Here is a 14,991-nt window from a genome sequence, read left to right on the forward strand (position 1 = left end):
ATGTGTCGCGCTGCATGAGGCAAATGGTGGTGACACCAGATACTGACTGGTTTTCTGATCCACACTCCTACTTTTTTTAAGGTATCTGTGACCAACAGATGCATATCTGTATTCCCAGTCATGTGAAATCTATAGATTAGGGCCTAAATAATTTATTTCAATTGACTGAATTCCTTATATAAACTGTAACTCAGTAAAATCTTTGAAATTGTTTCATGTGGCGTTTATATTTTTGTTCTGTGTAATTATTACCTAGAATATGTGTTATTCCAGAGGACAATTTGCACGGGATTAGTTTTTCCAAACTGCCCCTGTCATTTTTTTTCTCCATTCAAATTTACTTATGACGGATGCCTGGAGGTTTTTAAACATGAAGGTATTTCAACATAATGTGTAGATGATAATAAGCTACACTGATAACTCTTGCTTGGTGTCCTCATATTATTTAAATTGAGGAAGGGTGATCATAATCATTATTTTAGCGACGTCCCTACTAATGAAAATGCCCCCCCATCCTGCTGATATGTGCTGCTAAGCAGTACATTTTCACTTAAGATGCGTTTACGGATGAGAAAGTGAACTTGCCATTTCCAAAAAGTTTAGCTCACTGGGGAATCAGGGATGACCTGCTTTGCGAACTATTGCCTACATCAACAGTCAGGGTCTCATTAAATAGGGCTAGGCACAATAGTTTTTTATTGCACATTTAATTAAACGGACGCATTTGGCAAGGTTCAGCTTCAAATAATTGGCACAAAACAAAATTATTCACTGTGAAAGTTGATAAATGTAGGCCAGTCATATGAAATGTATGCACAGCACTTTGTTTTAAGCATCAATTTATATAAAGCAGTTTTTGTTTTCTTGCTCAAACTTCGAGCAGCACCTGTCAAACACAGGGATGGCAATACGCAAAGGACTAGTATTATCAGAGGACCTTGGAGTTACCCGACAAACTGTTTTTTTTATTTTCTTGCTGGAATTGGTACTCTCCCGCCATGTAAAAAAATAACTGAAATGGCAGATTCGCATGTGACTAAAATTACGATGTGGTGTTTTGCGCTCGTGCAAATAATTACATTATCCGACCTCCCCCAGTAAAACTAATCCCGCCCGAATATGGCTTTTATGTCAAACTCGGTAATTGTACATTCAGAGTTCTAAAACTCTTTCTGATAGGCATTAAGTACACCGATACATTTCCTCACAGCCGTACTGCCTTGTAGGTATGTTGGAAAGAGGGATAGGCAAGGTCTAACATTCCACCAGAGTTCATTAAGTTTCCTTTTCCATTTGATCTCTGCTGAAGTGGGCCATTAAGTGCATCTGGCTAACTGATCGGCTAATCTCCCCATGATTTATGTGGCAAGGAAACTGAGGACTTAACTAAGGCTCTGAAGGCATTGATTACTGACATGGTTAATTGGCGAAACTCACTGGTAAATTGAGATGGGGCTTTTTGGAAATGTCAAATCAAGCGCCTCATTTGCATTCATGATGTATGGTGTCGATTACAACTTTTGCCCAGGCAGCACAAACTGACACAAACTGTGATAGAGAAGGGCTGGGACTTTTGCCTCAAATTTGTAACTGACCATCTGTCCTTCCGAGCGGTTGGCTCGCTTTTGAGATTCCACTTTTTTGTTCAACAAGGGCTAACATTAGCCTATCCATTGAGCTTAGCTTACTTTGGATGAATAGAGGACAAGTGCCATGCTGTTACTCGGGGTCAATACTCCTATGGGGGTTAAGGTAACGAACAGTGTTGTTACAATTACACATAACATGATAAAAAGATGTTGACGATACCTGAATGTTTTAGGTGCCCCTCATCGAACAGTGTGTCGGTGGGAAATTGATAGAACTTTCACGGTGTAATTTTGCTCCACAATTTCCCACAGTGTAGAAATGGAGGAAGCATGTTCAAATGGAACATTGTTGTTGTCATGATGATTGTAGGTGGTGGTGTTGACTGGAGTTATTGTTGTGGGATCTCCTTTCGTCTCAGGAAGTTAGTTCCACACAACCTGGCTCACATTCCTTGAGATCATGAGGTAAAGTTTTATTGTATATACAAAACAAATTTCTCATTTGGAACAGTAATGTATTTAACAAAGTGACAGACTCATCTACTAAAACTACAATTTGCTCTCTATCTATTTGGTATCCATAGAACATCTTTGTTGTGAAGCATGTGGTGCTTTGGTGACCGACTGGGTTCAAACTTGGGTATCCTGCATGCCACAAGACTTTGTAAGACCACTAAATGAATGTCTAGACATTGGCTTGGGGAGCTAATTTAAGTCTTCAGGTCTCAGGCAAGGTTACCAACAGTGCACAGATGTAATTTCAACATCTAGTTTTGACTTACATTTGGTTGAGTGAGTTGTCAACTAATATGAAATCAGCAAATGCCACAACGTCATTGGTTAAAAATGTAGGTTAAAAGTCCTTACGTTGATTACTTTTTTCAAATCCAATCAGTTTTCCACATTGATTCAACGTCATCACATTTAATTTTTTTTGTTGAAATGACATTTGTTGAAATGACAATGTTGATTCAACCGGTTTTTCCCCACCTCTGTTCCATTTCACCCCACTTTGACCTCCACTTCCCAGAGAACCATCTGGGTCACGGCACCAGGTCTTATGTTAGCCAGCTGAGCTAAAGCCTAGGTATGAGCACAGGGAGCTACCATAAGTCTTCAGGTCTCAGGCAAGGCTACTCACATAAACGTGGTACACAGTACCACCTCCGAAACACTTTGGCATATATTGTTGCTTCATATGAATGTAGTCAGGAATTACGTAACACTTCAGAGCACAATGAAACTGAAGAAACGTTCAACGTGAACAACTGTTTCTCTTTTGAACTCTCTTTCGAATTGCGACTCCTATATAGCCAATTAAACACTAGGCACTGCGTACCACTAAATCGCTGCTCTGCAGCTATACCTGAACTCTGTAAGAAGATATCGGCACTCAAAATGTTTTATCAGCAAATAAGCACCTTCTAAAACAGGTGGGGATCAACATATTAATGTTAAGTTCTCGTAAATGCATCTATTTATATCAATGTTAAGCAATTCACATGTATCCTAATTAAAACACTGTAGATGACTGTAGCTGTTCATGTGCTGCGATAATTACGTAGATGATGTGAAATAGTGTGCTGTCCATGTGGTTCAAGACTTAATCGTGATTTCATGGCACATTTCCATACAGGATTTACCTCCATTTTACCCAAAAGGCTCAGACTTTCTGTTTCGATCTATGCGGGCCGGCACGCATGTCTCACTGGGCCATGCCTCCGGCGGACCTGCTCTCTCTTGGGGCCAAAGTCAGGCCAATGGTACTTTTCAGCTGTCATTTACAGAACAATGGCTAATCGTGAATCTTAACACCTTCTCTCAAAGCAACTGTTTTGATTATGCAGAGGTTGTTGAGTCTGCTCTTCACAAGTCCTCACTGTCAGCCCTAGCTATGGTAACACAATTTCCCATAGTATAACACAAGGGTGTACTGTATACACTAGTGTAACACTGATGTTACAGTCGAAAGCAGCATCAGTGTACTCTAGCCACCCGCCGTTGTTTCCCCATTTAATTCACCATCCAGAGCCACCATTTGATCATTATCTTATCTTGGCATGCTCAGCGTGAAGACCCCTGTACTTCACTACTGTTTGTAAAAGCCTCAGCAATGAGCACCCATCTACATCAACCATGTTCAATCATGACAACCATTTTCATTGTTTGATCACGCGGACTGGTATATAGGATATGTTCCGGGTTGCCTCAGAATAAAATTGTAGTATACACTGACTCGTTGACTGAGTTCATCAGGAAGTGAATAGAGGATGTTGTTCCCACTGTGACGATTAGAACTTATCCAAACCAAAAAAATGTGGATAGATGGCAGCATTCGCACAAAACTGAAAGTGCGAACCACCACATTTAAGCACGGCAAAATGACTGGGAACATGGATGAGTACAAACAGTCCAGCTACCTTTCATAAGGCAATCAAACAGGCTAAATGTCAGTACAGAGACAAAGCGGAATCGCAATTCAGCGGCTCAGACATGAGATGTATGTGGCAGGGACTCCAGACAATCACGGATTACAAAGGGAAACCAGCTGGTGGTAACGGGGTGAACAGGATGTCGCGGACACCATGCCTTGCTCCCAGACAAGCTAAAAGCCTTGGCTCGCTTCGAGGAAAACACAGTGTGGCCGACACGGGCCACCACCACTCACGAGGACTGTGAGCTCTCGTTCTCCGTGGCCAATGCGAGTAAGACATTTAAGTCTTGTTAACCTTGTAAAGCTTAACCTTTGCTGTTAACCTTTGCAAAGCTGCCGGCCCAGACAGCATCCCTAGCCATGTCCTCAGAGCATGTGCAGAGTGTTTACTCAATCTCTCCCTATCGCAGTCTGTTGTCCCCACTTACTTCAAAATGTCCATTATTTTTCCTGTACCCAAGAAAGCGAAGGTAACTGAACTAAATTACTATTGCCCTGTAGCACTCACTTTTGTCATCATGAAGTGCATTGAGAGGCTAGTTAAGGATCATATCACCACAACTGCACCGTTTGCAACCGCAGGACTCCAGAGTTTGGTGCGTTCAGCCCAACGTATCTCTGTGGGCACACTGCCTGCCATACAGGACATCTACACCAACCGGTGTCACAGGAAGGACAAGAAAGGACCTCAGCCACCTGAGCCATGGCCTGTTCACCCCGCTACAATCTAGAAGGCAGAGACAGTACAGGTACATCAAAACTGGGCCAGAGAGCCTGAAAAACAGCTTTTATCTCCAGGCTATCAGACAGTTAAATAGTCACCACTAGCCGGCCTCCAACCAGTACCCTGCCCTGAACTTTTGTCACTGTTACTAGCCGGCTACCACCCGGCACTCAACCCTGCACCTTAGAGACTGCTGCTCTATGTACAGTGGGGGGAAAAAGTATTTGATCCCCTGCTGATTTTGTACGTTTGCCCACTGACAAAGAAAGGATCAGTCTATAATTTTAATGGTAGGTTTATTTGAACAGTGAGAGACAGAATAACAACAAAAATATCCAGAAAAAAGCATGTCAGAAATGTTATAAATTGATTTGCATTTTAATGAGGGAAATAAGTATTTGACCCCCTCTCAATCAGAAAGATTTCTGGCTCCCATGTGTCTTTTTATACAGGTAACGAGCTGAGATTAGGAGCACACTCTTAAAGGGAGTGCTCCTAACCGCAGCTTGTTACCTGTAAAAAAAGACACCTGTCCACAGAAGCAATCAATCAATCAGATTCCAAACTCTCCACCATGGCCAAGACCAAAGAGCTCTCCAAGGATGTCAGGGACAAGATTGTAGACCTACACAAGGCTGGAATGGGCTACAAGACCATCGCCAAGCAGCTTGGTGAGAAGGTGACAACATTTGGTGCGATTATTCGCATATGGAAGAAACACAAAAGAACTGTCAATATCCCTTGGCCTGGGGCTCCATGCAAGATCTCACCTCGTGGAGTTGCAATGATCATGAGAACGGTGAGGAATCAGCCCAGAACTACACGGGAGGATCTTGTCAATGATCTCAAGGCAGCTGGGACCATAGTCACCAAGAAAACAATTGGTAACACACTACGCCGTGAAGGACTGAAATCCTGCAGCGCCCGCAAGGTCCCCCTGCTCAAGAATACATATACATGCTCATCTGATATTTGCCAATGAACATCTGAATGACTCAGAGGACAACAGGTGAAAGTGTTGTGGTCAGATGAGACCAAAATGGAGCTCTTTGACATCAACTCAACTCGACGTGTTTGGAGGAGGAGGAATACTGCCTATGACCCCAAGAACACCATCTCCATGTCGATATAGGACTTGTTTTACTGTGGATATAGATAATTTTGTTTCATCCAGCATCTTCACAAGGTCCTTTGCTGTTGTTCTGGGATTGATTTGCACTTTTCGCAACAATGTACGTTCATCTCTAGGAGACAGAACTCGTCTCCTTCCTGAGCGGTATGACAGCTGCGTGGTCCCATGATGTTTATACTTTCGTACTACTGTTTGTACAGATGAACGTGGTACCTTCAGGCATTTGGAAATTGCTCCCAAGGATGAACCAGACTTGTGGAGGTCTACAATTTTTTTTCTGAGGTCTTGGCTGATTTCTTTTGATTTTCCCATGATGTCAAGCAAAGAGGCACTGAGTTTGAAGGTTGGCCTTGAAATATATCCACAGGTACACCTCCTATTGACTCAAATTATGTTAATTAGCCTATCAGAAGCTTCTAAAGCCATGTCAACATTTTCTGGAATTTTCCAAGCTGTTTAAAGGCACAGTCAACTTAGTGTTTGTAAACTTCTGACCCACTGGCATTGTGATACAGTGAATCATAAGTGAAATAATCTGTCTGTAAACAATTTTTTGTGTCATGCACAAAATAGATATCCTAACCGACTTGCCAAAACTATAGTTTGTTAACAAGACATTTGTGGAGTGGTTGAAAAACAAGTTTTAATGACTCCAACCTAAGTGTATGTACATTTCCGACTTCAACTCTATATACGTACATATACAGTTGAAGTCGGAAGTTTACATACACTTAGGTTGGAGTCATTAAAACTTGTACATCTACTAAGTAATTTTTCCAACAATTGTTTACAGATAGATTATTTCACTGTATCACAATTCCAATGGGTCAGAAGTTTACATACACTAAGTTAACTGTGCCTTTAAACAGCTCGGAAAATTCCAGAAAATGATGTCATGGCTTTAGAAGCTTCTGATAGGCTAATTGACATAATTTGAGTCAATTGGAGGTATACCTGTGGATGTATTTCAAGGACCAACTTCAAATGCAGTGCCTCTTTGCTTGAAATCACCATCGTTATGTTTGGAGGAAAAAAGGGGAGGCTTGCAAGCCCGAAGAAGACCATCCCAGCCGTGAAGCACGGGGGTGGCAGCATCATGTTGTGGGGATGCTTTGCTGCAGGAGGGACTGGTGCACTTCACAAAATAGATGGCATCATGAGGCAGGAAAATGACGTGGATATATTGAAGCAACATCAAGACATCAGTCAGGATGTTAAAGCTTGGTCGCAAATGGGTCTTCCAAATGGACAATGACCCCAAGCATATTTCCAAAGTTGTGGCAAAATGGCTTAAGGACAACAAAGTCAAGGTATTGGAGTGGCCATCACAAAGCCCTGACCACAATCCTGTAGAATATTTGTGGGCGGACCTGAAAAAGCATGTGCGAGCAAGGAGGCCTACAAACCTGACTCAGTTACACCAGCTCTGTCAGTAGGAATGGGCCAAAATTCACCCAACTTATTGTGGGAAGCTTGTGGAAGGCTACCTGAAATGTTTGACCCAAGTTAACAAATTTAAAGGCAATGCTACCAAATTAATGTCAAGGGACCTAGCATGTGCCAGGAAAACATTCCCTGCCCCATTACACCACTGCCACCAGCTTGTTCCGTTGACACCAGGCAGGATGGGGCCATGGACTCATGTTGCTTGCGCCAAATCCAGACTCTGTCATTTGCATGATGCAACATGAACCGGGATTTGTTGGACCAGGCAAAGTTTTTCCACTCCTCAATTGTCCAGTGTTGGTGATCGTGTACAGCTTCTTCTTGGAGTGGAGCAGCTTCTTCTTGGAATGGAACCTGGATCCTGGTGTAGTCTGCTGCAATAGCCCATTCGTGACAAAGACAGACGAGTGGTGTGCCGTTTTGCACACCACTATTGTACTGTGCCATTATTTGCTTGTTTGTGGCTCGCCTGTTAGCTTGCATGATTCTTGTCATTCTCTTTCGACCTCTCATCAATGAGCTGTTTTCGCCCACAGGATAGCCGCTGACTGGATATTTTTTGTTGGCCGCACCATTCTCAGCAAACCCTAGACACTGTCGTGTGTGAAAAGCCCAGTTGGCCGGACGTTTCTGAGATACTGAAAGCAGCGCCAGGCACCGACAATCATATCACGCTCAAAGTCGGCTTAGGTCACTTGTTTTGCCCATTCTAACATTCAATCGATCAGTAACTGAATGCCTTGATACCTGTCTGCCTGCTTTATATAGCAAGCCACGGCCACGTGACTCAATGTCTGTAGGAGCGAACAATTTTAGTGAATGAGGTGGTGTTTTTTAGTTTAGTTTATTAATTCGACCATTTTAAAAAACAAGCACACATAAAACTTAAAAGCCATACATGCACATGAATAAAATAATCGAGGATAACACACAATAAAGTCTGGGACTTATTTCCATTGTGGTCCTCTTGAGACAAGATGGCTAGACAAGATCAAACATAGTATGGCAGTGAAATAATAAAACAAAAACATAGAAGAACATCTATCTCATTCCAGTTACATCATAGGGGTTATTCATATTGGCACAGAAGACATCAAACATATTTTTACTTTATTTTTAAAGCTGTCCAGAGAGGACGTTGTTTTTATAGGCAGAGACAACTCATTCCATTCTGAGGCTCCAGTATACAAGAGAGTACCTTTCCCAGCATTACTCCTGAGCCTGTATAAGCACACATCAGCAACACCTGATCTGGTGCTGTGATTGTGTGCATCCCTAACACGAGGAAAGTAATCACTTAGATATCTGGGCGCAGGACTATAAATACTCCTGTAAACCAAACCTAGTCTAATCTGGGACACCCTAGCCTCAACAGGCAGCCAGTTTAGTTCCTGAAAGCAGCTCCTGCCTATGTGAGTACGTGGACTCACCTTCAATACTACCCTGATCAGCTTATTCTGGGCTATCTGGAGCTTCCCCTTCATAAGTTTAGATAAGCCCCCAAACCAGGAAGTACCAGCATAGTACTTGTATCTAATAAACTGGCCACTGAGTGTATATTTATATTCCAGACTCTGACATTACTTGTTCTAATATTTATATATTTCTTAATTCCTTTATTTTCATTTTGGGGTTTGTGTATTGTTTTGTATTAAGTATTACTGCACTGTTGGATCTAGGAATATAAGCACTTCGCTACACCCGCGATAACATCTGCTAAATATGTGTACGTGACCAATAACATATGATTTGATCAATCAGCACAAGGCTCCCTGAAAAAAGACTACTCTTAAATTAGACCGAGAAATACAAATGAAAAGACAGAGAATGAAGAGTAGCGTAATGAATGTATTTGAAAATCCCTCATTAATATGCTTCAAAGCAGCATGGAAAGAAAGGGAATGTGGAAGTCGGGTATAAATCATGCATTGTCTCATTGCGTTTCATTTGATGAGTGCACCACCGGCCAGGGTTGTATCAAGTGCGCTTATCCCTGCTTAATCCTTCTACAGAAAGAGCAGATTCAGAAAAAAACATGAAGATAGAAGTCTCATTTTGTCAGCTGTCATGTCGACGTGTTGAGACAGATAGAGCCTTAAAAGGACTTGGGACACAGCCGAGATAGATATATATCTACAGTGCTGTTACAGTCTTTATGTCCTCTGAATGCTCCGCACAAAACATACAGTGGGTCCAAAATTATTGACAGCCTAGAGAAAGATGAGTAAAAATTATAAAATCATAAATAATTCAAAGACTGAGCTATAAAAAAACTGGGAAATGTTATAATTTTAAACTAATGCAATTGCTCAAATAATAAAATTGTGTTTAACAAGCAACATTTGTTTCTCTCAAAAAGGGTCAAAATTAACACCCCTGTTTTCAAACGCTTTCAATACCTCACCTGACAAGGATAACGGCACTGAGCCTTTTTCTAAAATGTTTTACGAGATTGGAGAACACATTGGGAGTGATCTTAGATCCATACAGAATATTTCCAGATCCTTGATATACTTAGTCTGCGTTTATGGACTGCCCTTTTCAATTCAAACCACCGATTTGATGCAGATATGGGCATTGCAAAATGCCAATTAACCATTTATTTTTGGATTTTGATATGTGCTTGGGGTTGTTGTCTTGCTGGAAGATTCACTTGCGGCCAAGTTTCAGCATCCTGGCAGAGGAAACTTGTCACTGGTGTTGTCAGGAACTCAAAGCAGCAGGAGGGGTGAAGTCAGGCGCAGGAGACCAAGGTCCATGAACACACGTTTTAATAGGCAACAGTCCAAAACTGCCAACAACATGTAAGGCAGGGCGAAAAGACAATAACAGTAAGAGCCCGAAAACAGAGTAGGGGCGCAGCCCAGAAAACTCATATGCCTTAACACACAAAAATGCAGAGGGAATGCCTAAATCCCAACCTAACCAAACCAGACAAAAACAATCCCGCACAATCCCCAAAACTAAACAGAGAGACTAAATACCCCCCCCCCCCACTAACGATCTAACACAATACAGGTGCAAACATAAACCAGACCTCACCAAAACAAAATGAAAAGAGGATCGGTGGCAGCTAGTAGGCCAGCGACGACGACCGCCGAGCGCCGCCCGAAAGAGGAGAGGCGCCACCTTCAGTCGACGTTGTGACAGGTGTAGAGAGGAGTAGGCAGGAGGCAGTCACAGGTTTAGAACTACTGAATTTATTTAAGCACCATAGAACCAAGCTGGACGAAACCCAAACGCTGTTGTGCTCAAAATATATCTTCATAAACAAAAAGGCACAGGGCGAACCCAAAGTGCAAAATATAAAGTACTCAGGAAATAGTAGGAGAGATTACTCTCAGGAAAACAAGTAACATTTATAATGACCGACAAAAACAAATGGCAGAGGGAGTATATATACAGTGATAGAGTGGGGATTGGAACCAGGTGTGTGTAATGATGACGAGACAAGTTCGGGGTTGATGGATGAAGGGCGTTTGCCAGCATTGAGTTCCCAAATACGAACGAAGCAATAGACAGCACCCACATTGCCATTAAAGCACCATCCCAAAATGAGTTCAGCTATGTGAACAGAAAAGGCTTCCACTCACTTAATGTGCAGGTGATGTGTTATGTGATGTGCAAGAGACGGTGCTGAATGTGGTGGCCAGGTGCGATGTACAACCCCTTCGTTCTGCAGAAGAACAATGTTGGTCTATATGCCTACAGGAGGGAGCTGTTGAGGATGGATGGCTTATTGGTGAGTGTTGCCTACTCATTTGAAGTATATTTGCCATTGCTAAAGCAACTTGAATTGTCCTGATGGTCCTCTCTTTGTAGCTGTGTTTAGATTTTTACTGGTCAAGCCGCAACTGATCGAGCCAAATAAAACCTTTTGGTTGTTCGCAACTTCTGACACTAGCACCTCTATTTCAGTAAATAAAAAAACACTTTTTTTGGTTGCACCGTTGTATTTCATGGTACGCATTGTATATTCCCCACAGGCTTTAAAGGGATGATTTTGACCATATATGGTTAATTAGGGGTGTTTCGAAAGGCAAATAGCCAAGGTTGTGCATGAGCACTGAGGCTGAGAACAATTGGTATTTATCAATGGTGATGATCGTAGGATTGTTTGATGCATTTTCAATGCCTATGAACATTCTAAATTCTGTCGTAAGTAGTATTTTAGAATAATTTATATGCAATATTGATAAATAGGCCCCTAAAACACCCAAACACATTTACTTGATGAACAGTTCAGATACAAAGTTTGGTAACAGAATGACAGTAAAATCTCCCTCTGTTTTTTTTAGTTGAACCTTTATTTAACTAGGCAAGTCAGTTAAGAGCAAATTCTTATTTACAATTATGGCCTACCGGGGAACAGTGAGCTAACTGCCTTGTTCAGGGGCAGAACGACAGATTTTTACCTTGTCGGCTCAAGTAATCGATCCAGCAACCTTTCGGTTACTGGCCCAATGCTCTAACCACTAGGCTACCTGCCACCCCAAAGTTTTAATGCTCATTTCTAGCAATTCTATCCATTTTGCCATGGGGTGGAGAATTTGTTTTTCTGTTTTAAAGCTAATTTCCTGCAATTATACACATTTTGCCATGATGTATGCAATGGTAATGATATGAGTCAAAGTGACCAACAAAATCAATGGGTGCCCCCTGCAGGTCAGGGCCCCAGGGTCGTTATTTGGCCATGATTACTACAAGTTTAGTTAACTGGCTAGACTAACTTACTGATCTAAAAATTGTTAGCTGACATGGCTAATTGACTGTCAGCGACTGACAAAACAAGAGAAAACTGCTGATGCACAACCAAATGTCAAACTTCTGTATTCTACAACTCTAACTCTTAACAGTAAGTTGAGTTGTTTACATTTTAATAATTTAGCAGACGCTCTTATCCAGAGCAACTTTCAATCAAATTTTATTGGTCACATACACATGGTTAGCAGATGTTAATGCGAGTGTAGCGAAATTCTTGTGCTTCTAGTTCTGACCACGCAGTAATATCTAACAAGTAATCTAACAATTTCACAACAACTACCTTATACACACAAGTGTAAAGGAATGAATAAGAATATGTACATATAAATATATGGATGAGCGATGGCTGAACGGCATAGGCAAGATGCAGTAGATGGTATAGAGTACAGTATATACAGATGAGTAATGTAGGGTATGTAAACATTATATAAAGTGGCTTTGTTTAAAGTGACTAGTGATACATTTATTACATCAATTTTGTTTTTATTAAAGCGGCTAGAGATTTGAGTCAGCATGTTGGCAGCAGCCACTCAATGTTAGTGATGGCAGTTTAACAGTCTGATGGCCTTGAGATATAAGCTGTTTTTCAGTCTCGGTCCCAGCTTTGATGCACCTGTACTGACCTCACCTTCTGGATGATAGCGGGGTGAACAGGCAGTGGCTCGGGTGGTTGTTGTCCTTGATGATCTTCTTGGCCTTCCTGTGACATCGGGTGGTGTAGGTGTCCTGGAGGGCAGGTAGTTTGCCCCTGGTGATGCGTTGTGCAGACCTCACTACCCTCTGGAGAGCCTTGCGGTTGTGGGCGGAGCAGTTGCCGTACCAGGCAGTGATACAGCCCAACAGTATACTCTCGATTGTGCATCTGTAAAAGTTTGTGTGTTTTTGGTGACAAAAAGAAGGCAAATTTCTTCAGCCTCATGAGGTTGAAGAGGCGCTATTGCGCCTTCTTCACCACGCTGTCTGTGCGGGTGGACCATTTCAGTTTGTCTGTGATGTGTACGCCGAGGAACTTAAAACTTTCCACCTTCTCCACTACTGTCCCGTCGATGTGGATAGGGGGGTGCTCCCTCTGCTGTTTCCTGAAGTCCACGATCATCTCCTTTGTTTTTTTGACATTGAGTGTGAGGTTATTTTCCTGACACCACACTCCGAGGGCCCTCACCTCCTCCCTGTAGGCTGTCTCGTCGTTGTTGGTAATCAAGCCTACCACTGTAGTGTCGTCTGCAAACTTGATGATTTGAGTTGGAGGCGTGCATGGCCACGCAGTCATGGGTGAACAGGGAGTACAGGAGAGGGCTGAGAATGCACCCTTGTGGGGCCCGGGTGTTGAGGATCAACGGGGTGGAGATGTTGTTTCCTACCCTCACCACCTGGGGGGTGGCCCGTGAGAAAGTCCAGGACCCAGTTTCACAGGGCGGGGTGAGTGAGTGCATACATTTTCATACTAGTCCCCTGTGGGAACCAATCCCACAACACTGGTATTGCAAGTGCAATGCTCTACCAACAAAGCTACACGGGACTGAGCCCCTTACAGCCAGGGGATCTAAGTGACCGCTTATGTCACATATGCCTGGAGGCGGACCTGATTTTAACCAAAAACCTGGTTGCTTCTGCCAGGAGGCTGACATCTGTCCGCAAGTGGATCTTCCAGCAAGACAATAACCCCAAGCACACATCAAATCCACAAAGAAATAGTTAATTGACCATAAAATCAACATATTGCAACAGCCATCTCAGTCTCCGGACTTGAACACCTTCGAAAACCTGTGGTTTGAATTGAAGAGCAGATGAAGGTATGGGGGAATGGTCTAAGATCACTCCCAAATTTCTTTCTCTGAGGATTTTATTAGTATTAAAGAATATAATTTCCCAATTTTCCCCAACCCTGTCGTAGAGTCAGGGACTGGGTCAAATAGAATGTCTTCCTAATGAGGATTTTACAGTGCCTTTAGAAAGTATTCATACCCCTTAAAAGCCTAGGCGTCCCTTTGTCATCCAAAGGGTCCCAGCTATAACATGTAGTGTCGTGTTAGAATCCTTCTTTATATCCCAAAAAGTCTGTTTTGTTGGCGCCATCGATTTGAATAATCCACTCATTCACCATGCAAAGAAAGGAGTCCAAAAATCTACCCCTAAACTTTGTTTCAACAAGTCAAAATACGTTTCTTTTTATTCCTCAGATACCCTAAAATTTTATCAAACTATAATATTTCTTATGGAAAGAAGTATGTTCAATAGGAAACCGAATTTAGTAGGTTCTTCTTGGCACGCGCAAACATGGATTTCCAAGCCGGTGTCCTTGTACTAAAACTGTTATTTCTTATTCGTTATTAAAGTTACAAGCCTGAAACCTTGAACATAGACTGCTGACACCCAGTGGAAGCCATAGGAATTGCATCCTGGGAGCTAGAATTGAGTGTACTGGCCATTGGAAGAGCATGGTCTCTCTCTCAAAATAATTCTGGTTGGTTTTCTCCTACCATATCTATTGTGTTATACTCTCCTACATTATTTTAACATTTCTACAAACTTCAAAGTGTTTTCCTTCCAATGGTACCAATTATATGCATATCCTGGCTTCAGGGCCTGAGTAACAGGCAGTTTACTTTGGGCACATTATTCAGACAGGAAGTGAAGAAAAAAGGGGCCTAGTCTGATGACACCTTAACTTATTCCACATTTGTGCTACAGCCTGAATTAAACATGTGTTAAATATCTCACCCATTTACACACAATAACCCATAATGAAAAAGTGAAAATGTGTTTTTGGAATTTTGGCAAATGTTTTGAAAATTAAGTACAGAAATATCAAATTTACTTAAGTATTCACACCCCTAATCAATACATTTGTAGAATCACCTTTGGCAGCGATTACAGCTGAGAGTCTTTCTGGGTATGTCTC

The sequence above is a fragment of the Salmo salar genome, chromosome ssa03, assembly GCF_905237065.1.
Source record: "Salmo salar chromosome ssa03, Ssal_v3.1, whole genome shotgun sequence".
Lineage (NCBI taxonomy): Eukaryota > Metazoa > Chordata > Actinopteri > Salmoniformes > Salmonidae > Salmo > Salmo salar.